Source organism: Periplaneta americana, chromosome 14, assembly GCF_040183065.1.
Source record: "Periplaneta americana isolate PAMFEO1 chromosome 14, P.americana_PAMFEO1_priV1, whole genome shotgun sequence".
In the NCBI taxonomy this organism is placed as follows: domain Eukaryota; kingdom Metazoa; phylum Arthropoda; class Insecta; order Blattodea; family Blattidae; genus Periplaneta; species Periplaneta americana.
Genome location: NC_091130.1, coordinates 129,963,593 through 129,988,269, shown reverse-complemented (window position 1 = coordinate 129,988,269; position 24,677 = coordinate 129,963,593).

Here is a 24,677-nt window from a genome sequence, read left to right as displayed (position 1 = left end):
AAATTTTAATTCAGTGACATCACAGTCTAGTATACACAGTCACGAAGCTCAATACGTAGTAAATGTACATCCATAGATAGTTGCTAACCACTAGGATCGCTAATATCGCCTCATTACAGACAATGAGAAAAATAGTACAGGCACAGTCTATTGTTCCTAGCAGCCTCACAACTCAAGCTTCGTGACTGTATATACTAGACTGTGGAGACATCGTGGAGTTGCCAAAGACTACTAGTTGAAAAGCTATATACACCGGAATTTCATTATTAGAATTACTGTATTATTTTAAAGTTCTGCAGTTATGTAGATTCGGTAAAACGATAGTTATGTGGCAGCTAAGCAGTGATTTGTTTTTATTTAGGTCGTTTAACACTACCTATGTTTTACCCTTAACTTTTCCTTCAGCTTTAAGCATTCAGGTAATGCATGCAAGAGCGAACGAATCGCATTCAATTCTGCAGGGTTTTTTTCCACTAAAAATGAGATCGCGTGCGATAATTGAAAGCTGCCCATCGCCGGTGGGTATCTTGGCGTATTTCGTTCAACAGTAGCATGTAGCGAGCAGCTGATTGCTGTAGGTGGCCGTGAATAAACTGAACATTCTTTTGTTTGGTGATAGTGGACCTTATAAACTGAAAATGGCGGCAAGTACGATCAGCTTTAATGAAGATTATTGTAAATGTGAGTGCGTGTGGAGCGATCAACCACAATTTTGCAAGTCAAGTAAGTCTAAGTATTGGATTGATATTTAATATTTATTAATTAACTAGCTGAAAAGTACCTAGCGTTGCTCGGGTTTTCCTTTCTATTTCTATTTTTAATTAAACTGGTTGTTAAAGAGCATTCCACATTAAGAAAAAAGCATTGGTTTTATGGGCCTTGTCTAGTACATTGTGGAAGGTACATGATATGTAGGCGTTTCTATGGCAACTGGTCATTTGATGGACTAGCCTCGTATGTTCAATGTTTTTTTCTTAACGTGGAATCCTCTATAGGCGTTTCGGAATTCTCAGAAACTCAACTATAGACAATTAAAACGAATTACCTTTACTAAGCTTTCCTCGTCCATAAAGATCAATCTTTACAGACCGATTATTTAGTCCTCACAGCTCAACGACGCGAAAGAGGGGAAGTAATAGGAGTAGTGGGGAGAGCTCCGGAGTAGAGATAAGGGCGAGCGGTCGGTAAAGGAATGCAGTACAGCTTAATTGTACTGGAAACATACCGCTCTACCGCACGCATGACATCCGATCGCTTCGAAGGGAAGCGAGAGACTAACCCAACACCCCTTGGCGAAAGTAAATGGACTCGCCTGACCCAGGCGCACATCGCCGGGGACTGTCAGAACTAAATAATCGTACTCTACATAGCGTAACTTACATGAATTAATGAAATTTTTAGCCAAATGCCTGCCAGGAAACACCTGTACATCATGCACTGAAAAGAAAACATTTTATCATGTGCCTTATGTTCAACTGTTTATATATATTTTTTTGTTTATTTATTTATTCTGGTGTAGTTAAGACCATCAGGTCTTCTCTTCCACACTGCCAGAAATACAAATAAATTAATAGAAATCATCAAATTATAAACAAAGTAAAACCAAACGAAAATATATTCAGGCTACAGTCACACAAGCTTTAAATGAGTTGGTATTGTCTTGAAGTTCAGCAAAACAAAAATACACCCCTCGGACCCTATACGCCCACTTAGCTTGGCTCAATGCTCTACAGATCTTATATTTTAACTCTCCAGGTCAGTAACTAGTAAATTTAAAGTCCCTTACCTTAATCGTGGGCGTCAGCGTATTAATAAGCATTAGAACCTTTCTGCCGTCTCCTTTCTTCATAACCTCAAATATGACGTTGTGCAGAGTCAGAGATAAAATAATTATAAGATCTGTGCATTGATCAGAAGCTGTGCTGACATACATTTCACGTAATTTCTTGTCTATGTGTGCTTTCACTTCCACTTCAGAGACAGCTGACGATAAATAGGGAATTCCCTTGTTCCCAGTCTGAACCCGTTGTGGTGTCATCGTTAGCCGAAATTTATATCTCTGTCTGTCGTACCAAAAAATCAATATTATATGAATCGTTTATTTCTAAAACCCCACAAGTGACAAAAACAAAACTTTTGGAAAACCAATAAAAAGTGTTTAGTTTCATTACTTTTATATTTATTGTCAAAATATATATGTAACAAGTGATATTAGTTGCTAAATATGAGGTTTATTCACAATTAATTGTGTTTTATAATATAAATTCCCCAAAAATTAAATTAATTAGGTTGTTATGGCGTTTTACCAACAAAACAACTGAAACTAAGCGAAGGATTGCCTTTTTCCAAGTATCAGAGTGAATGAAAGTATGAACAAACTTTATAATCTAAGTAAAAACTGCAGTATAAAATTACAAAAAATTAAAGTTGTTGTAACAGACATTTTTTCTTATCAGGACTTATTATTTTTCATGTCTTCGCTTCCACTATCATTACTATCTTTGTTGGTGGTAGGCCATGTGTACAGTTCTGTGTAGAATCCTTTCACTTCATCCGGTATGTACTGCAAAATCTTCTTAAAGTCCTCCATTTTTTAAATATTGGTTGGTAGCCTCGAGCTGTTATAAGCTAGATCTGTTGGCAGTTCAAAAGGTAAATTTTCAGCACAAACACTTTTCTCAGAAATTCGAATGCTGAATACTTCTGCCTTTAAAATGCTGTCACTGAATTCTTTACAAAGAACTTTACCTTTTTGTTTATTGCAGTGAATAAACTTATTCACCTTCCAAATTTTTAAAATGTACCTTTTTATCTTTTGGTATACCAAGGCCATAAGATGAATCAGACATGCTAGATAGCTTATAAAATTTTCGCCACCAAGCTTTGAAGTTAACCACGTCATTAGGTATGACTCGTTTTACCTTGAATTTAGACGAGTTCTCAATAATCCTCATTAGCAACATTTTCATCACTTGAACTAACCATCTTGTAACAAAATACTCAAAACAGATAATAATAGTAAGCGCAACACGTAATCATCAATAGACAGAACAAAACACTGATCCGGCTGTGACTGAAATCAGCTGTTGGTGCGACAGTGCTGCTGTCAGCTAGTGTGGCGGACTAGTTTATTTGAAAAACACCATAATGTGATGATAGTTGTGGGGTTTTTACAATAAAAGCATATTTCTTGTCCAATTTTTTACATGTTACAGTCATGCTAGATGTAAGGTTTTTATATCAAATGATGCGAATTCATGCTGGCAATCAAAATCCACAAAAAACATAGTTTGTAAAAAATGTCGGTTGTGGTGTTTTCACAATAAACGATTCATATAGTATATAATTTAATTTATATTGCAAGACTTTTTACCCCTTGACTGCTCTATCCTCGTTTAATCATACCTTGTTTTTTAAACATGAATTGAGAAATTATATCTCACTAGTTCAGAACATATGAATTATTTTATTATTTTATATACAGAATACAGATACAGTATAATTTCGCAAGACGTCACTGTTTAAAATAAAGAATAATATTCTGAGAGTCATATTTTAGAAATTAAGAGATAGTTCTTTCTACAATGCTGAACATACTTGCCTACGAGTACATTGGTAACATGAGTGTACCGTACAGATAAAATTTCGATATATACACATATATATATATATATATATATATATATATATATATATATATATATATATATACAGGGTGATTCACGAGGATTTACCGTCACTTACGGAGCTTATTTCCAACGAAATTCTGAACAAAAAATATCATATAAAAATTTGTCCTAATCTTAATATTTTCAGAGTTACACTAATTTGAAGATCTTAGTAAAATGTGTTTTTTCTTTAGTTTTAAAGGTAAAAGAATATTACAAATAGAGAATGAACTATTCACAAGTATCATTTCTTTAATTGGCTAGTGTTGTTAATGACTATGTACAGATATTGTTTTTCAGTTTTTAACTAAAATTACATCATTCTTACGCACTTATCACAAAAATTGTTTAAAATCATACGACCTTAGGAACTTCATTCTTTACAGTTTAATTATGCATACTAATGTACAGTCTTAAAGAATTTACAAGAGTGGGGTGATTTCTAACAATTGTTGTGATAAATGCATAAGAAAATTGTAATTTTGTAGTTAAAAATCGAAAAAAAAAATCTGTACGAAGAAACTATGTAATTCACAACACTTTTTAGCTTTAGAATACTAGCTAATTAAAGAAATGATACTCCTGAATAATTCATCTTTTATGTGTAATATTCTTTTATCCTCAAAACTAAAGAATAATGGTACTTTACAAATAATTTCAAATTAGTGTAACTCTGAAAATATTGAGATTAGGACATATTTTTAAATGACATTTTTTGCTCAAAATGTCATCGGAAATAAGCTCCGTAAGTGGCGGTAAATCCTCGTGAATCACCCTGTGTATATTACAATTGATACAGTTCTATTTTTAGTGGACTTACGTGCATTCACATACTACATTAGAAACATGAGAAAAGTATCATTGAATTGGATTTTGTTATGCGTACAATTCTTTGTTTTCCCCTCTATTGCATAAATATGTATATAATAATATGTAGTTCACTCGGAAATAAGTTATATAAATTGACAATGTGAAAAACACGAAGTTTCAAAGTGAATGTCTGCAATTTTGAGCGGCTGTCTTTAAGCTTTATTTTAAGGATATATTATGTACGTGAACTACCACAAATTTAATCAGAAAATGCAGACTCTAAATTTCTAAACTTTTATAAGGAAATGAACTCACAATTGGAAAAAAATTACAAGGTACCACAACAAGACTTATTAGAACTTAAATATCGGACAAAAGTATAAAAAGGTTACTTATAATATTTTTTAGAATTCACTTTTTACTTTAAATTAAATTTTACCAAAATTTGATAATTTTACATACTGTATATTATTTCATAACTACACAACCATTAGAGGTAGAATTCTGAAATTTTGTACACTGATTTAACATGCATTTATGCAAAAGGTAGACTACAATAATGTCAATTTCTTTGAAAATTAGATCATAAAACATTATGTAAATTTTAATATATTTTATATAGAGCAAATAAAAAATTAATTGTATTAAATTAAACAACTCTACATGTCTCAGAGTAGTCTATTTTTCAGAAATAAGTGTTTATTACATGCAGGAAAAATATTAAAGGTGTCAGAGAGACCATAACAATGTTATGGTTACCAAATGATGTAACTGCAGATTTGTTTTTCATACTTTGGTTTGAAAAATATTATTATTAACTTTTTTATACTTTTATCAGATATTTAAGTTCTAATAAGTCTTGTTTTAGTACCTTGTAATTTTTATCCAATTGTGAGTTCATTTTCTTATAAAACTTTAGAAATTTAGAGCCTGCATTTTATGATAAAATTTGTGGTCGTTAACGTACATATACCTTAATACCGCCATTATAAATTCTATCGCAGTGAAATTGTAGTTGCTTAAATTCGAAAGGCAATGTTAGTGGCTATCATAGGAATATGTAGAATCGGTTGAGATTCGAACTTCAGTCCTCTTTTATCAGAAGCAGTCGGTTGAATGACTCTCCAAGCATACTGTAGTGGTTAAAAGTAATCCAAGATATCTTAAAATAAGATGATGGCATTCACTTGAATTGTGTTCTGAAATCCCCATTAAAATGGCTTCGCGAGCTCAGAAAACGAAAATGGGTACTGCGGCATCATGGTAGTAGCGAGCGAGATTGCAGGGAGTAAACCTTCCACAATGCTTAGCTCTTGTATACGGTGCAAACAATATCGTTAAGCTGACTGTCTTTGCCCGGACAAAAGAAGAGCCCGACTTGGTGTCAGAAACAATTCAGCGGAGAGAAAAGCTTCAGAGAAGAGCCCTTAGAAACTTAGCTCTTCTGCTTCTCATGAACCAGAAATCGCGAAGTCACGGGCCACAGAATGTGGCGGAAGATTACAAGTGAGAATGGGTCGACCGATGTAAGAAACTACAGTCTCTTATCAGTCCACTCTACCAGCGACCGCGCGACTGTGCTATGGATCGAAAATTCTCATAGCTTGTATCATTCCCTTAACAAGAACACAAGTTTTTCCTGAAAGTAGCGAGCCCATTCATGTTTGCTTCATAATCATGGAGCTATTCTTTGCGAGTTTCTAACAAATTATTTTTTCTTTTGAAAGTTAATTAAAGATTAGCTATTACTTTAAATCAAACAGATCATTCTACATTTTTGCTACTAATTTTGGACACTGATGATGTAAAAGGAATTAATTTTGTCAATGAATCTATTCTAGTTCAATACGACATTTATACATGGACATCATTTTATTTTTACTAACATTTTTAATATTAACTTGCCTATACCTCTGGATCAACGCCGATTGCTACCCCCTTCCATGATTGGAGTTCGATGATACTAGCGTAATATACAAACAAATCATTTTACTAGGTATAGGAGGGAAGAAAAGTAGTTCATCCATTTACGTAAACTAGGAAATATTGCGCTTTTGAGTTTGATCATTTTCATTATATTTTTGTTTAATCAAAATACAATAGTGTTTTTACTCACGAACTGAGCTGTCCATGCGGATGTAGTCATTATGAAGTGTATATTATACTGTCTACAGCATTTTAGCGTACAATATAGAGAATGAAGTTATATTTAAAAATAATCATAATATGGCTTTTTCAACACATATTTTAAAATGGTGTACGTTTATTTCGATACAGGCTTCAGTTCTAATGTGCATATTATCGCACTATAGACTGTTGCACCTAATCCCAATTACCAGTTTTGTCCTTCGTACTAGTAACTCATGTTGAAATAATTCTATCCTACTCTATAAAAGAGTACTTTACTTACTGTAAATTCAATCTTCACTTCTGCCCGATCCGAAAAGATAAAATTACTCAGACATGCTATCTACTGTCCGTCCAAGTGGTTATGTGGCAGGGTGTAGAAAGGGGGAAAATCACGTGACAGTTAATTACATAACGAGACCCTTTCATTTAAATTATTTAAAATAGTTGTATAATATTACGTAGACGTCCAATATCTAACAGAAATTAATATTCTCAGAAAAGAGCTAAGACAGCCCAGCCACTAGCTGGAGAATAAAATCTGGTGGGGGAAACAGGGATGCGACGTAGGCAAATGGACAACAGTACCTATGCGAAAATGATTCAATATTGAACGCTCTTTCGTCACTGGAAAACGCGAACATATTTTTGGAACGTACTGTTCACTATAACCGTAAGGTTAATATGACTATATATGCGGTCTTGGATCTGTGTGGAGGACGGTTGAACTTCATTAGTAGAAGGGGTGGGAGTGAAGCACATTCAAAAACTCAGGTACAATAAAAAATTGAAGTAAAAATAAAATGATGTCCCGTACATCATTGATTGTCACTATTCAATATCTACTTGGAGGATTTAATGAAAACTGTTTTCAGAGCATGGGAGGGGCAGGGCCGCCGAGAAGGGGGGGGCAAAGGAGGCGAGTGCATATGGGCCCGTGAGCATTAAGGGCCCGTCAGATTAAGTGAATATGATTACTTTTTAATGTCATGAATAATAATTATTCGTAGATACATACCGGTACTATAAAATTTTGTAAGAACATTTGTTATATAGACTAAATCTGACATATTAACTCAACAATAGTAGAATTAATACAAATTACCACTTCATATGTAAATATTTGGCTTTTATGTAATAGAATATCGGTTTCCCGCATTAACGTTCACCGACACGACAATTGAGGATCACGGCATTTGCCTGAACTATGTTCCTTGATAAATCCGATCTTTCCACCTGAGTCATAGTCTGCTGGGAGGTCGTCTGCCATTCGATTCCATATCAAAGCAAGTTCTTAACGTGTACTTTTTTCTCTACATCAAATGTGACCTAGCGAACATAACTTTCTACTTCTGATCTCTTTGTTAATATCTTCACAATAATTTTCACGCAGTTTAACAACTATTTAATGGTCTATGGATACAGCTGGGGATAGGCTAAACAGATGCGTATTTTGTGTGAGGCCAGAAATAATGAGAATCACATAAATAAGTAAATAAAAAAATCGTATTACTTATGATTTATATCTTATAAAAAAAATTAAATTATGATTTATTTAACGACGCTTGCAACTGCCGAGGTCTTATCAGCGTCGCCTTTTTGCCGGAATTTTGTCCCGCAAGAGTTCTTCTACATGCCAGTAGATCTACTGACATGAACCTGTCGCATTTAAATATAATCGACCTAGGCCGGAATCGAACTCGCAAACTCGAGCACAGAAGACCAGCGCTATACCAACTACGCTACCCGGGCCGACTATATCTTATAAATATCTTATAAATAGTGTGTATAACGAAAAAAATATTTATGCTCGACCATGCCGAAATGTAGTAATTATACACCTGGTAGCAGCCCTTTAATGGACCTCATTAAAGTACACCTATTCATTAAAGTTCAGGTGTTCCGCCAATCACAAAATACCATTGTAGCAATATGAAAGCGCAAGTATCGATTATTCTCGGATATGCAATCGAAAGGCAACTAGTTCTGTTACTATAATACTTAGCGTTAATTGTAAATAATATTCAAGTAAATTCAATTTGTCATCTCGTTTTTCAATGTGTAATTCAATTTCAAGGTTATATCAAGATTAATGTTTATTTTACCCTCTAGATTATATCAAGGTCAATGTCGACATTTGTTTCTCGGAAAAAATCAATACTTTCGCGTCTGCGCACTTCTCACAATTTACGAGGTATTGCACAAGGTCAGTTCCGCTCCTCAGTCAGATAAGAATAATATGAAAACTTATTAATAATTTCAAGTTAAAAATATGGTCGAGCATAAAAAGTCGTACGAAACTTGACTATAATGGTAATTAAGACGCTCGTATGAAAATTATGAAACTCGCTTGCGCTCGGATCTTAAACATACTCTCGTCTTAATTCCTACTACCATCATAGGCTCGTTGCATAATGTACTATTAATTCACATTACACTGTTTATATCGCTATACATCCTCTAAAGTACTCTTATTTTCTAAATTTAATTATTCCAAACTAGAACACGTGTTTGCAAACGCATCCTTTCTCCTTAACCATTATGTAATATACAGTACGTAAATGGGAGACATAATCGTCAGAGTATACAGTGCAAGCAGGACAACCGCAGATGCTTTCTTCCTTAATTGTTACACACATATACTCCCTTGCATAGCAACGATAACCTGCCTCTTCAGGCAAAACGTAGAGAGTTCTAGCGTTGACTCTCGAGTTATGGTACATTGACAAAGACTTAATGGCGTTTAAAAAGTAAAGAGTTGTTATGCAACAAGCCTACCAACCATTATAAAACCCATATCCCTTTAATGACATTCAATTTCCTCTCTGAGAAGGCTTAGCTTTAGATGAGAACAGTGGCGTATTCAAATATCGCATTAAGCGTAGGGGGATGTTTAACGTAGACACTTATACAGATATAAATAATATTAAGTTGATCATATTTTTGGATATGAATCCTACAAAAATCATGTAAATTAAATTCGTATTAATAAAAATGGAAAAATGTGGCAATACAATACATAAAGAATACATGATGAAATATGCAAGAAAATTATGAAAATATAAGCATGTGCAAAGATTATATTGGTTAATAAAATTGTTTATAAAAATTGCAAACACTCAAATTAAATTAAATACTAAAAATAATTAACAACATAAATGCATTAGCACGCCAAAATTACACATTAAAATTTACGAAAGGGAAATAGATGAAAGAAAAATGCAATCACAATATATAGATTGTGAAAAAAAAGTAACAAATATTTCAATAATATTTAAGGGGAAGGACCTACAGGAAATCTCTTTTCTTGTATTATTTTAAGTAAAGGCTAGAAGACATACTAGTATAGTGGACACTCGAACTTTCAGGAGGGCAGACTGTAATTCTGATCATTATTTGCTATTTGGAGAACTAAGAGAAAGACTATCAGTAGCCAAGCGAGTAGAGCAACAAGTTAATATTATAAGATTCAATATTCCGAAATTTACAGTTATATTACCGATTGTTCTTTATGGTTGTGAAATTTGGACTCTCACTTTGAGAGCGGAACATAGGTTAAGCGTGTTTGAGAATAAGGTGCTTAGGAAAATATTTGGGGCTAAGAGGGATGAATTTACAGGAGAATGAAGAAAGTTACACAACACAGAACTGCACGCATTGTATTCTTCACCTGACATAATTAGGAACATTAAATCCAGACGTTGAGATGGGCAGGGCATGTAGCACGTATGGGCGAATCCAGAAATGATATAGAGTGTTAGTTGGGAGGCCGGAGGGAAAAGGACATTTAGGAAGGCCGAGACGTAGATGGGAGGATAATATTAAAATGGATTTGAGGGAGGTGGGATATGATGATAGAGACTGGATTAATCTTGCTCAGGATAGGGACCAATGGCGGGCTTATGTGAGGGCGGCAATGAACCTCCAGGTTCCTTAAAAGCAAGTATAAGTAAGTAAGAAAGAGCCTATATTTACCTATCATACTAAAGGATATGCTACTGGAGCTAAATAACAGCTGTGAGCAGTATGGAATGAAGATAAATGCCAACAAGACGAAGACCATGGCCATAGGAAGAAAAATAAAGAAGGTAAACTTGCGAATTCTAAATGAGGCAGTAGAGCAAGTGGACAGCTTCAGATAGTTGGGATGTACTATAAGAAGCAACATGAACTGCTGCCAAGAAGTCAAAAGAGGGATAGCAATGGCAAAGGAAGCTTGTAATAGAAAAAGGAACATTTTCTGCAGACCTCTGGAGAAAGAACTAAGGAAGAGACTAGTGAAGTTCTTTGTGTGGAACGTGGCGTGGCATTGTATGGGGCAGAAATGGACATACAGGATAAAAAACGAAGCTGTGTTGGAAAAAGTGGATGAAGAAAGAATGATGCTGAAACGATCAGAAAGAGGAAAAGCTATTGGCTGGGTCACTGCCTTCTGAAGGATGCACTGGAAGGAATAGTGAATGGGAGAAGAGTTCGGGGCAGAAGAAGATATCAGATGATAGACGACATTAAAATATATGGGTCATACGAAGAGCTACTATTTATTGTAACAGCAGCTGTAATAGTACATTTATTATTTTTACATCAAACAGGATCAAATAATCCTACAGGATTAAATAGAAATATTGATCAAATTCCATTCTACCCATATTTCACAATCAAAGACGTTGTAGGATTCATAATTCTAATTATATTACTAACAATATTACCACTAAAAGAACCATATATTTTAGGAGATCCAGACAACTTCACCTCAGCAAATCCATTAGTAACTCCAGTACATGTTCAACCAGAATGATATTTTTTATTCGCATATGCCATTCTACGATCAATTCCTAATAAATTAGGAGGGGTAATTGCCCTAGCAATATCTATTTCAATCCTACTTATTATACGCAGTTGTAATTCAAACTTCCGAGGTATACAATTTTACCCTATTTATCAAATTATATTCTGATTAATAACAAATATTGTAATTCTACTAACATGAATTGGAGCACGACCAGTAGAAGATCCTTATATTATTACCGGACAAATCTTAACAGTTCTATATTTCCTATACTATTCATCACAGGACTTCCTAGAGTAACTCCTGTTAGATTGATTCATGAAGAACTAGAAATTCCGACAATTCAAGAATTTATTTCAAATCAAGCCTTCTGCACGTACACCAAGTCGTACAGCAGCACAAACCCACTAATTTCTTCACTAGGAAATTACAATCCTGCATTAGATAAACATAAAAGACCTAAGAGCGTACTCCACCTTCTAGCTTGGAACGACAATGTACAAGACGAATACCAACTTGAACACTAAATAACCACTTGACTCTACACACAGACAAGTCTATTAATGCATCACGTTATTGGCAGCATAGATGCATTGTTCTTATTGCAAACAATTTTTATGTACCTTTAATGTATTTGTACTTTGAATCATGATTAAAATAAAACCTCCCACCTGAACATATTCCGACCCCACTATAGCCAATTGGCTTGTCGTCAGCACGACATCTCATCCTGCTCTAGGTTTTTCCGTGGTTTCCCTTGAGCAATAGACAAATATCGGGATGAGCCCTAAAAGAAATGGGCCACGGACCACTTCCCTTCCCCAACTCTTTCTCTTCTACTATCACAAAGAACTTGCTAATTTCTTAGATAACAACCCTGAATTATGATAATAGGGGAACATAAATATATTGTAAGTTCACAGGGCTAACGGCTTCGAAGCTGGGCACCTGGTTCTAATGAAGTGCACTGGTAGAAATCTAAACATTCCACAACTCATTTTGTAAACTCTCTACAACCTGTAAATGCCCTGTAAAGACTCTGTAGATGTGAAATACCTGGGAATTATTGTTGATCAGCACTTGAAATGGGATAGACAAATCACCTTTTTATGTAACAGGATACGTAAAACAATTTACAAATTTGTAAATCTTCGCCATTACTTGCCTACTCATGTATTACGTTTGGTTTATTTGGCTATAGTTGAATCTGTTATCCAATATGGTATAATTGGATGGGGAGGCATTATAAAAACTGCTCTTTTTCCTCTAATTATGTTGCAAAAACGTATAATCAAAATTTGTTTGAAAAGGCGACTGGATTATCCAACAAATTATATCCATTCTGAATTGAATGTTTTTAGAATTGACCAAATTTATAAATACTCTTTAATGAAATTCTATCATAAAAATAGAACGAAATTTGCAGCTCAGCCACATGCTCATAATACGAGACGAAATGAAATTCTTAAATTAGTTGAACCTAAATATTTCACATCTGCTGCTTTACTACACAGTACAAATTATGGTCCACGGCTATATAATTCGATAATAAAATTTCATCCAGAATTGACTACTTTAAGCAATGAAATTTTCAGATCCAGAATTAAAAAATTTATATGACGGACTTCCCTGTATATATATTATGTACCATGTATTGTAAAAAAGTTTATTTCTATCCTAAGTGTATTTTTCTATTTTATCTTGGTTACTATATCATCATGACCTGCACTAATTATACTACTAATAATAATTTAATATTAATCCTTCAATCTAAACATCGTCTCTTTTTTCACTCAGTTATTATTAGTATTATTATTTACTAATTTTATTACAATCTTTATGTGAGCCTTTTTCTTAAGTATTTTGTCTACAAAGTATGTGTATCTATGTAACGGAACTGTCCCCGAACACGAGCTTTGCTCTTTCGGGGTATTTTAATGTAACGTTTTTATGTATATGAGATAGTTACTCTGCCTGCCATTAAAAATTCACTTCACTAAATCCCCAAGGTAAAAAAAAAATTCCTATACTATATTATCCACCAAATAATAATAACATTTGAGATAATTTAAATAATTAAAGTTAAAAAGATTTTCTTTAAAAAAGAAGACAGAAAATAGAAAAGACTGGAGAATGCCGGGTTTACTGCCCTCGGGTAGAACACTATGAATGAATTTATTATATTGTTGTCATAATACAGCTAGTAACATATATAAACACCAGATAATCGAAATATAGTAGCTAATGTAGAGAGCAGCGAGATAATTTTCACTCCAACTACTGTGATTGGGAATTTTCGTAGAAACATTCAAAACGTACATAAACATGTAGCACTAGTCTGCAGTTCATCTTCTAACCGGAGCTCATTGCCTCTGCAATCAATATCTAACATCCTGCCTACTATAGCTACTTGATTACACGTTTCCACAATATACACCTTGATTTTTAATTAATGAAACCTGGTTGATTGATACGAAGAGCAAGCGAGAGGCGAATAACGGCAACAGAAATGAAGTTCTTAAAATTTATAGAATGAACTTTTTGGACAACTGGATTGCGTATAGGCTACATTACAAAAACTGAGGAAGGAATCTACATTGCACTATATTCAAAATTATACAAATATCCAAGAGAGTGTGCTATACCATGCATTCTCTTAACCCATTCAGAAACTTCCTCCCGCCAGAATTGAAACAGACTTGAGTGCAAACCCTAGTACTACCACTGAGCGTATTCCGAATCTCACCGGTGAGCAATCCGATGGCATCACGGTGTTCCGAATTCCACCGATGACGTCATTCATGCTCCACCGGTGTCGCACCGGTGCCATCAACTTGTAGAGGTGGTGGCAGGCTCCATCAGCCGTCATCAGTGAATCTGATTGGTTCTTGTATAAGGCGGGAATTAGCAGACGAATGACATCGTGCACTGTTTTGTCATGGCGGTGTGTTCTGCTTTAGTTCTGCTGTATTGTTTGTAATGAGCACAACGTAAAAACAATATGTTAATGGCTTATGAGCGAACATGTCAACCGATCAGTTATTACTACCGGTTCAAGAAATAAGTTGTTTATGATCTCTTTTATTTGAACGAGATGGCAGTACGGAAATTTCGCAAAATTTTGCTAGCGTAGCACAAATAACCACTTACACAGTCGCCATGACAGCATCGATTCTTCCAGCAGTTTTGTTCCTTATTTTCGTTGCAACGTGACGTCATTGATGCCACCGGACCGGTGAGATTCGGAATACGCTGACTGTTTGACTATTGCGACGTAATACTTACAGACTTGACAACTGACCTTTCGAACAAGCTGCAGCGTGTGCACAATATGTGAGTCAGATTCATCAGTAATGCTCACAAATTTGACCACATTACACCCTTGTTCAAATCTTTATCCTGGCTACAACTTAGTAACCATAGAACACTTCATTCGCTCTCTCTTCTGTTTCGAGTTCTCCACACTTCTACTCCAAATTATCTTTTATTTTTATTTATTTTATTGGGTTATTTTACGACGCTGTATCAACATCTAGGTTATTTAGCGTCTAAATGATATGAAGGTGATAATGCCGGTGAATTGAGTCCGGGATCCAGCACCGAAAGTTACCCAGCATTTGCTCGTGTTGGGCTGAGGGGAAACCCGGAAAAAACCTCAACCAGGTAACTTGCCCCGACAAGGATTCGAACCCGGGCCACCTGGTTTCGCAGCCAGACGCGCTGACCGTTACTCCACATGTGTGGACCCAAATTATCTTCGTTCCCGGTTTAACTACTTATCCTTCAATCACAATCTAAACACCAGGTCACAGGAGAGCCAAATCCTAGCAATTCCTGCCCATAGAACATCCCACTATTCATCCTCTTTTACTGTCTCAGTCCCCCGTGAATGGAATTCTCTACCTCAGAAGATTAGGGGATGCCACACAATAACCACTTTCAAGAAAAAGCTAAACGATTTCTTACGGGCGCAGTCAAATTGAAGTTATAATTCTGATTGGGTTTTAATAATTTAATTTAATTTTGGTATGACTATCATTATTATTATTATTATTATTATTATTATTACATAATTATTTTATTGCTGTTGTGAAGGTGAAAAGAATTGTCATTATATTATATTAATTATGTATTATATTGTCTTGTATTGTAGTATTCTATTGCTTTGAATTGTATTGTATTGTATTGTATTGTACAGGGACATCATTTTATTTTTACTTCAATTTTTATTGTACCTGAGTTTTGAATGTACTTCACTCCCACCCCTTCTACTAATGAAGTTCAACCGTTCTCCAACACAGATCCAAGACCGCACATACAGTTACAGTAGCCTTACGGTCACAGTAAACAGTACGTTCCAAAAATATGTTTGCGTTTTCCAGTGACGAAAGAGCTTTCAATATTGAATCATTTCAGATACTATCGTCCATTTGCCTACGTCGTATCCCGGTTTCCCCCACCAGCTTCTATTCGCCTCTGTTTAGGAATTGGACGTCTACGTAATATTATACAACTGTTTAAAATAACTTAAATCAAAGGACCTCATTAAGTAATTAACTGTCACGTGATTTCCCCTTTTTCTACGACCCTGCGACATAATCACTTCGACTGACAGTAGATAGCATGTGTGAGTAATTTTATATTTTCGGATCGGGCAGAAGTGAAGATTGAATTTACAGTACGCAAGGTACTCTTTTATAGAGTAGGTACAAAATTATTTCAACATGAGTTACTAGTACGAAAGACAAAACTGGTACAATAATTATTGGAATTATGTACAATCGTCTATAGTGCGATAATATGCACATTAGAGCTGAAGCCTGTATCGAAATGAACGGCCACCATTTTCAAAAACGTGTTTAAATATACATATTATGATTATTTTTCAATTTAACTTCATTCTCTGTATTGTATGCTAATATGCTGTAGACAGTATAATACACATTGCATAATGAATACGTCCGAATGAATAGCTCAGTTCGTGATTAAAAACACTCATTGTTAATATTGTACTGTATTTTGATTAAACAAAAACCTAATTATCAAACTCAAAATCGTGATATTTCCTAGTTTACGTAAATGGATGAACTACTTTTCTTCCCTCCTATACCTAGTAAAGTGATTTGTTTGTATATTACGCCAAAGGTATAGTCAGGTTAATATTAGAAATGTTAGTAAAAATAAAATGATGTCCCTGTATTAATTATGTTATATTCATAGCATTGTAGTACTTTTCTATCATACTGGTTGAGTGGAAGAGAAGGCCGAATGGCCTTAACTCTGCCAGTTAAAATAAACAACAATTATTATTATTATTATTATTATTATTATTATTATTATTATTATTGTTGTTGTTGTAAAAAATATACTTGCACTCTATGGAGGTTAGTCGGTAATCAAAGTAATATTTTTACACATGTCACGATGTTGTAGAATACTGGGAAAACTTCTAAATATACAAGTCCCGACGTAGCTTAGGCAGTAGGCGCGTGTGCCTAGAAATCCGGAATTGCGCTTAGGCATGGGTTACATTCATGGCAAGGCTGAATACCTGGTTGATTTCTTCGGAGGTTTATTCTAATAACTGTAAGGAGAATGTCAGGTAAGTACATGGCGAATCTTCGGTCTCATCTCGTCAAATACCATATCGCTATCACCAATTCCATCGGCGCTAAATAACCGAGTAGCTGATACACCATCGTTAAGTAATCAGATAAAAAAACTTCTAAATAGAAGACTTATTATACTAGACCACAGAAGTGATATAATGGGAGATAATAATAATAATAATAATAATAATAATAATAATAATAATAATAATAATAATAATATGCCTATTACTATTAACGTGATTACGCTGTTGCTGGTGATAATGATGATGCAATGTAACGCTTAACTGACATACTATAATAAGCAGAACTTATCTGCCTGTATATACGATATCAATAGATTCATTGTTGCAAACTATGATCCGTCCCAGGTATCTGTAGAGTAACTTCACGCATATGGGGGCGGAGTCTATCTATGCCGGAGTGTATTGCGGGTAGCATCAGCTCGAGTCCGCTAAGGGTTAAGATGCTCGTCGTAGAAGCTGGAGTAGAGTTCAGACAGAAATTATCCTCTCCTGCAAGCGATTGCTCGCTTCGTTCAAGCAATGCCTCCTCCCCAGAGCTGTCATTGGTCCTAGCCCTCCCACATACCACTTGCGCAGAAGTCTTGTTTAGTCTTTCTACTCCACAGATTCCTGGGACGGACCAGTGTGCTATTTTCTTGAAAGAATCTGCAGAATAAATTACGTTTCTTGCAAAATTTCTTGCAGAGTTCTCCTAAATATTATCACCAAATCTGAAATTGTCTAGCAGAGAATATCTATTGTTATTACCACATAGATTAAGGGGCTGTCAGACATTTATTAATTTCAAAACCCGGTTGTCAAATAGACTGCTTAGACTACGAGCTTTCCTAAAATATATTTTTTTTCTTATATATATGATTTTTATTTTTAACATATAAATTTTCTTTATTATTTTAAAATTTCGATTCATATTTACTATAATGTGTTTAATTTTTAGAATTACATGTAACTAAACTCGTTTTCACTGTATTATTATTATTATTATTATTATTATTATTATTATTATTACATGTCTCATGCTTGGCCCATGACAGTGATGCCGTCCACACTTCTGGAGTAACGGTCAGCGCGTCTGGCTGTGAAACCAGATGGCCCGGGTTCGAATCTCTGTCGGGGCAAGTTACCTGGTTGAGGTTTTTTCCTGGGTTTTCCCTCAACCCAATACGAGCAAATGCTGGGTAACTTTCGGTGCTGGACCCCGGACTCATTTCACCGGTATTATCACCTTCATATCATTCAGACGCTAAATAACCTAGATGTTGATACAGCGTCGTAAAATAACCCAATAAAAAAATAAAATAACAGTGATGCCGTCGAAGCTGTAATTATTATAATACTAATAGTGGTGACTATTTCACTTATGTTACGTCATCATACTTTCAACCGATATTGGTGAAGAATGCCTCAGATATGAACCAATCACAACCTTCATTCTTCAGAAAATTATCGCAACCTCAGATGCACCTTTATCGCTTTGCCTTTATCAGCTGCAGCTTTCCCTGTTCATTGATGGACTAGATTCAGTATGCAACATGGCGACTATGTCGGGCATTACAAATAGTTTTGACCAAGCGCCAAATGATGAAAATAACTCGGTAATCATAGGGAAATTGAGATTAGGTATAGAATAAATTTCATTAGTTTTTTGAAGTGCGTGATTATGAATCTAAGGGAGAAACACCAATTAAACAGATTTCAAACATTTTAAGGTTGAGGTATTAACATGAGAAATTGAAAAAAAAATATGTACGGGCTATTCCATATGAAATCGATCAGTAAAAAACCTTGCATTTTTAATACTCTAAGTTTTTCCCTATTTATACAAGGTGCTGAGGACAGTGCATTTTCAAAATATACTATCGAAAGTCAAACGGTTTTCGTACTATTGTGCGACAAATTTAGCGTATTTTATAAAAATAAGTCTCTTTCAGCGCTCAGAACTCTGGAACCATTTACTGCAGAACATTGATCGAGAGCTCATTTTGAAGCTGATATTTGGTAGGTTATATTAAGAAGCAATCCTTATTTTTATTGTGCACAGAGAGACAGATAATCTGATTTTACTTACTTTTAGGCTTTTTGCCAATTTGTAACAATGTAAATAATATTGAGAATAAAACCTTGCATTATTAAGAGGGATTCGGCATTGTTTGCTTAGGGGCTCGGCAATAAGTTTCGAGGATATTAAATAAATTATTTTCACACGCCTAGACTTTAACGGCGCAGAACCGCACGCACTGGCCGAGAGCTGAAGATAAGTGAGCGTTGGGCGTCATTTTACTCCTGTGTTTATGAAAACTTGTGATAAAGGTAGCCCAGCTATGCGCTACTAGACAAAACATCACGTGTTTGTCTCCTGGCCTTGCTTGTCTCGGCTAGCTCCCGTCTCACAGTCAGCTGGTTACTTCACGCGCGTACTATTTATTTTCTTTATTTGATATTTTCAATACTTTATCAACGGTACACCAGTAAAAAATATGTGTTTATTTATACTTTCAATGCGGAATCTAACCATATATTTTAAAAATATTTTTTCGTGTTCAAAGGCGTCTTAATGAAGAAAAATCTAAATTTCTTTATTTCCATAAAAAGTAATAAAAACTGTTTACATGTCAATATAAACTTTAATTTATCAGCATCAAAATAAACCATGATTTTGATCATTGGGTGAAAGGGTTTCGGAGCCACAACAGTTTAAATTTGCTAATTTTATGAAAATGCGATAAATTTAAATATTTTTAATTTAAACACTATGAAGTTCTGATGCCTCAAACTTTTCACAAAGTATTGTATCACAGTTCTCTACGTACAAAAAAGTTTAATTTTATTTAAAAATTGCAAGGTCAATTTTCCCTATATTTAGGTGGATTTGAGATGGAATAGCCCGAATGTAAGGAGTATATTGTGAAAACAATTTGACAGCAAAAGTGATACAACTACAACGGAAATATTTCATGGAGTATCAACGAAAATTGTAACCCCTTTTAAGATAAAGAATTTAAATGTACTTCAGCTGCAAGAAACGTCAAAAGGAAACAATTATAAAACATGCTAGAGAAATGAAAGGTCAGTAATGTAGCAATAAAATCACATGAACATCAGTTGATGATTGAAGTGTGTGATTAAAAACTTCTGTGGGTTTCCAGATAAACTTTTATCTCACTGCATCGTAAAATTAGGTTAGGTAACTTTACATAACAATGTGTCGATTAAGTAGATCGCTTATTATCTGAATGGGAGCGGTTTTAATTTTCAGAAATTATCGAAACTGTTTTTTAGACAATGTAATATAAAGCTTAAAAACAATTTAAATCAAACAGAATTTTACGCACAAAGAACTCACGACTTCCAGAAAAAATGATAAATTTATTTCAAATTTATTTTAGGAAGAGACAACGACAGAGAACTGAATGGAGGCACTTCCGTTCTGCGACACATTCCTGCGAAGTTTCCGATATTTGACAGTTTACAGTGTCGCTGTGAACTTGAGCATCCTTCACAGTGCAGATGGTAGACTCGTTAAACAAACAAAGCAAAAAGTAATGACACTGTTGTCAACAACTTCTTAGTTATTTGTATATAGACTTCCAAAGAAGTATCAAAGCAAACTAATAAGGATAAAACACTGCCTTAGCCAACTTTCCTTACATTATTTCTTCATTTTTAACATTTATCTCGCATTTTGTACTTCTTTTACTTCCTCTTCTTCCACTGCTTTTACTATCTTTCGTTCCACATGTCATTTCTCTTCTTTCAGTTCTTTTATTTATTCTTATTTAATTTTTTTAACTAGCTAGCTAGCGAGTACAAATTAAAATTATAATATAATTATAATTATAATTAGCCCTTCGCCCAACCCCCAAGCTGGAGGACCACCCCTTATCGGCTGTCCACAACTGCTTATTCAATATATTCACAGCTACTCTCCATATCTGGAGGCCGTCTCCTCTATCCGCAACCTGAGGACGCGCCATACAAATTACACTTACAAAACAAAAATGTTTCTAGCCACTATCGTAAGAGCCAGGCTCATGTACGGTGTGGTCTTAACCAATAATATAACATACAATTTACAAGGACAGTTTACTAAATACAGTAAATAACTTAATTCAAACCAATAAATAACACACAAGAACAAAAAAAAAAGAAGAGAAAAAAAACAAAAAACACATTTAATATAATTTGACAATCTGACAGAAGCCAGTGATATTCAATAAAAACATGAATATAGTCGACAGAAATAGAAGGTAAAAAATACATACATTTGTTTATATTATATATCATGAATAATTTTATAAATCTCTTTTTTAAAAGCTTCAATTTTAAAATATTTCAAATTTGGAAAATGGTTTGTAATTTTATTATAAAGTCTTGGGCCAAAACTATACCTGGTAAGATTTATCTTGTCTCAGTAGCAATAAAACCAAGTCCCTTCAAATGAGGGTGGAGATTATAGGAGGGTTGTAAATTTTCAAGATTCCTTTCAAAACCTTGTTATTGTACAGGCTACCGGAACTCAGTTTCTTGAAATACAAGCTCAGTGACGGAACTACACAGTACGAATAGAGATATTTTGTAATTTTATTTTGCGTTACAGAATGTATCAACTAGTCCCTTCCGCCACTGGATGGATGGATGGCACCGCTCCACTCTCCCATCGCCATAACAACACAGACGAAGTAAGACATATCTCCTTTCTCTCTCTTTTCACAGTGAGACAAGATACATCACACAGCCTTTAGTATCATGTTTAGTCCTTAGAGCTGCACTTGTAATGACATTTAGGCTTAATTAATGGGAAAGTAAACTTTTGTCTTCGAGTACGATATTCGTGTCGATTAGATTTATGTTTTATTTGATTTCTTGGTAGGAAGTTAGTAAAATATATTTATAAATTCCTTCAATAGTTAATACTACAAAATCTGTATAAATGAAATTTGTTGGGTAATCCATATTTTTGATTAGACAATTTTTTATTAATCTTATATATAATAAAATTAACGGATTAAGTACAGATGATGCTACTCCAGCCCAATTTATTATGCCATATTTTACTAAAGCTAAAAATATCATTCTCAATGCCTCCTTAGTGATAAAATTCTTCTACGCCTTTTTTCCACCTGCAGCTTTACTTATTTTTACAATATTCTACTTCGTATTATTATAAATTTTACACATTTTTTTACACTTCAATTTTTCGTTCAACTTTATATATTTCTTAACTTTTATATCTTTTCTTTACATTTTATCTTCAACTTATTTATCTCAATATTCTTCTTGTTGCTTCATTTATTATATTTATTCAATTCCAATTCTTCCAATTCTATTTCTCCCCTTTGGTTTTGGACTATCTATTCTTCTTCCATTGTAATTATATTCTACTTTTTACTTCTATCATTCCATTTGCTCCTTCTTTCTTTCATTTAATTTTTCTTTCTCCTTTTTATAATTTTCTTTCACTTAATTTATTTCTTTTGAAACTTTTTCACATTTCTTTATTGTCTCCTAAACAATTTATTTCTTCTCGTACTCCTTTTTCTTCACTTCTATTTATATTTAATAGGAAGAAATTTTATTTTATAAATTGTACATCATAGTTGTGCTAAAAGTAAACATAAATAATTAAAATATGATACTTGTGTTCACGGAGTTATCCAGTGATGGCTCTGACATCAACAGAATAGGTTTTCAGTCTTAAATCAGTAAGTCTTTTCCTTGGGAGACTCTACTTCCATATCTCACAATGTTAAATTCCTCAAATTTGGGTGCACGTTTCTCAAAAGTTATAAAAGATACAAATGTAGAAAAACTAGAGCATATGTAATATATCTCTATGTATATAAACGGCTAAACAAATTTAAAATTCCACAGAGCGGTTGGCCAAAAAAAAAAAAAAAATTGACTATTACGCTTTTACTATGTCATACTACTTTTGACCAATAAAACGGTACCAAAGAACGTCTTTCAATTGTTCATGGCTGCTTATCGCACAATTTTATCGCTTTCCTAGCATTTGTTTTTATCACTACCCTAGAATTTGTTTCTTTGTTTGCCAACATTTCAAGCTGCAAATTCTTTACGGTACTATAAAACATGGTTTTCGACCGTCATTTGTTTACATCATTTATTGTCAACTGAAAATGGCGGCTCCGTTCAAACGTTTTGTTGAAGCTAACTTTAGTGAAATGGAATTTCAGTAAGTCAATTAATATTTTATTGTATTAGAGTACTTAATTTCTTCTAATCTTTATGTACTTTCTTCTAATCGTGTAGAAGTGAATTAAATCCCACTCGAGTTTTCATTTTCTCTAGATAAATCTGCTCGTGTTCCACTCGCGATTTATCGATGAAATCAAAACCTCTATTGAGATTACTGTTGATAACATTTTTTTTATTAAGAATTAGTACAAATTAATTTTTTTTTTAAGGTATAAACAATCTTAATTTTTTAGCCTACTGGGTAAAATGTCATCACATTGATATTGTAGATTTTTTCAGCCTTCAAAGTACAATATTTTCTAAGAAAAGTGCATCAATGTCACAAAAATAAGAAAGTACAGAAAAATGATATCAAAGTTTCCGTATCTTGAAATGTTAGATTCCTCAGTTTTAGATGCACTTTCCTCGGAAGTTATAAAAGATACAAATGTAGAAAAAAAATAGTGCATATGCAACATACTTTTGTGTACACAACCGGTTAAATAAATTTAATATTCCATTGACCTATTGGTAAAAAAAATCATTGGTAACATTTTTTGAATTAAGAATTACTTCAAATATTTTTTTTATTTTTGCTGAAGAGAGGGCTAGAAGCTGACAAATAGAAGAAATAAAGTCATATTATAATTTAACATATATTAAAGTACCGAAAAACGATAAAAACCAAAATTATATTTCTTTTTGGCGAACTTTGGTGTACACACTCCCCTTAATCTACTCATTGGTGAACCAGGAAGGTAATTTTCAGGAATTTGTCGAACAGGAGGATTATAATGACGGTCAAAGCGTTGTGTAATATTCTGTAATCATGCGGAGGATTTAATGCACGTCCGGAAGCGTGGATCAACAAAAAAGACCAATACAGAGTTGTCATCGATTTGGTTTACCGATTTACTGCAGCGTGGATCCTCGGCAAGGGCTGTGGTTGCTGCCGGTAATATTAGTACCGTAGGTCGCAAAGTGGGTGAACAGAATGCAAGTTGACCGCTACATAAATTAGGTGTTCTGCAGGTCTAATGTCTCATGAGAAGTTATGAAAATGGCTGAGGGAGAAAATCAATAATACGCCTTTTGCTATTGCAATGATTTGTCGAGAACCTACCATGCTTCAAGAAGACTGTTACTTATGCTTTACCAAAACCGTGGGGTTTTCAAGAAAAACTAGAGACAAATTTCTATATCCTAATTTTACTTGAGCCATTAGACCAGTGCAACACTGACCTGAAATTCCAGCCTAGGACGATTGGGAGGAATTTCCTAAAACAAGTATCTTTCAGGTCGATCTAGACAAGACTTGGAGCTGTAGTAGAAAACGTTTGGGGCGATGTAAACATCATTTGCCCCTCCCATTTTATAAATACTTGATACTGCGAAGACACAAGCTGTGAGCTTGGTATGATTAAATATGTTGTCTTTATATAAAGTTTCC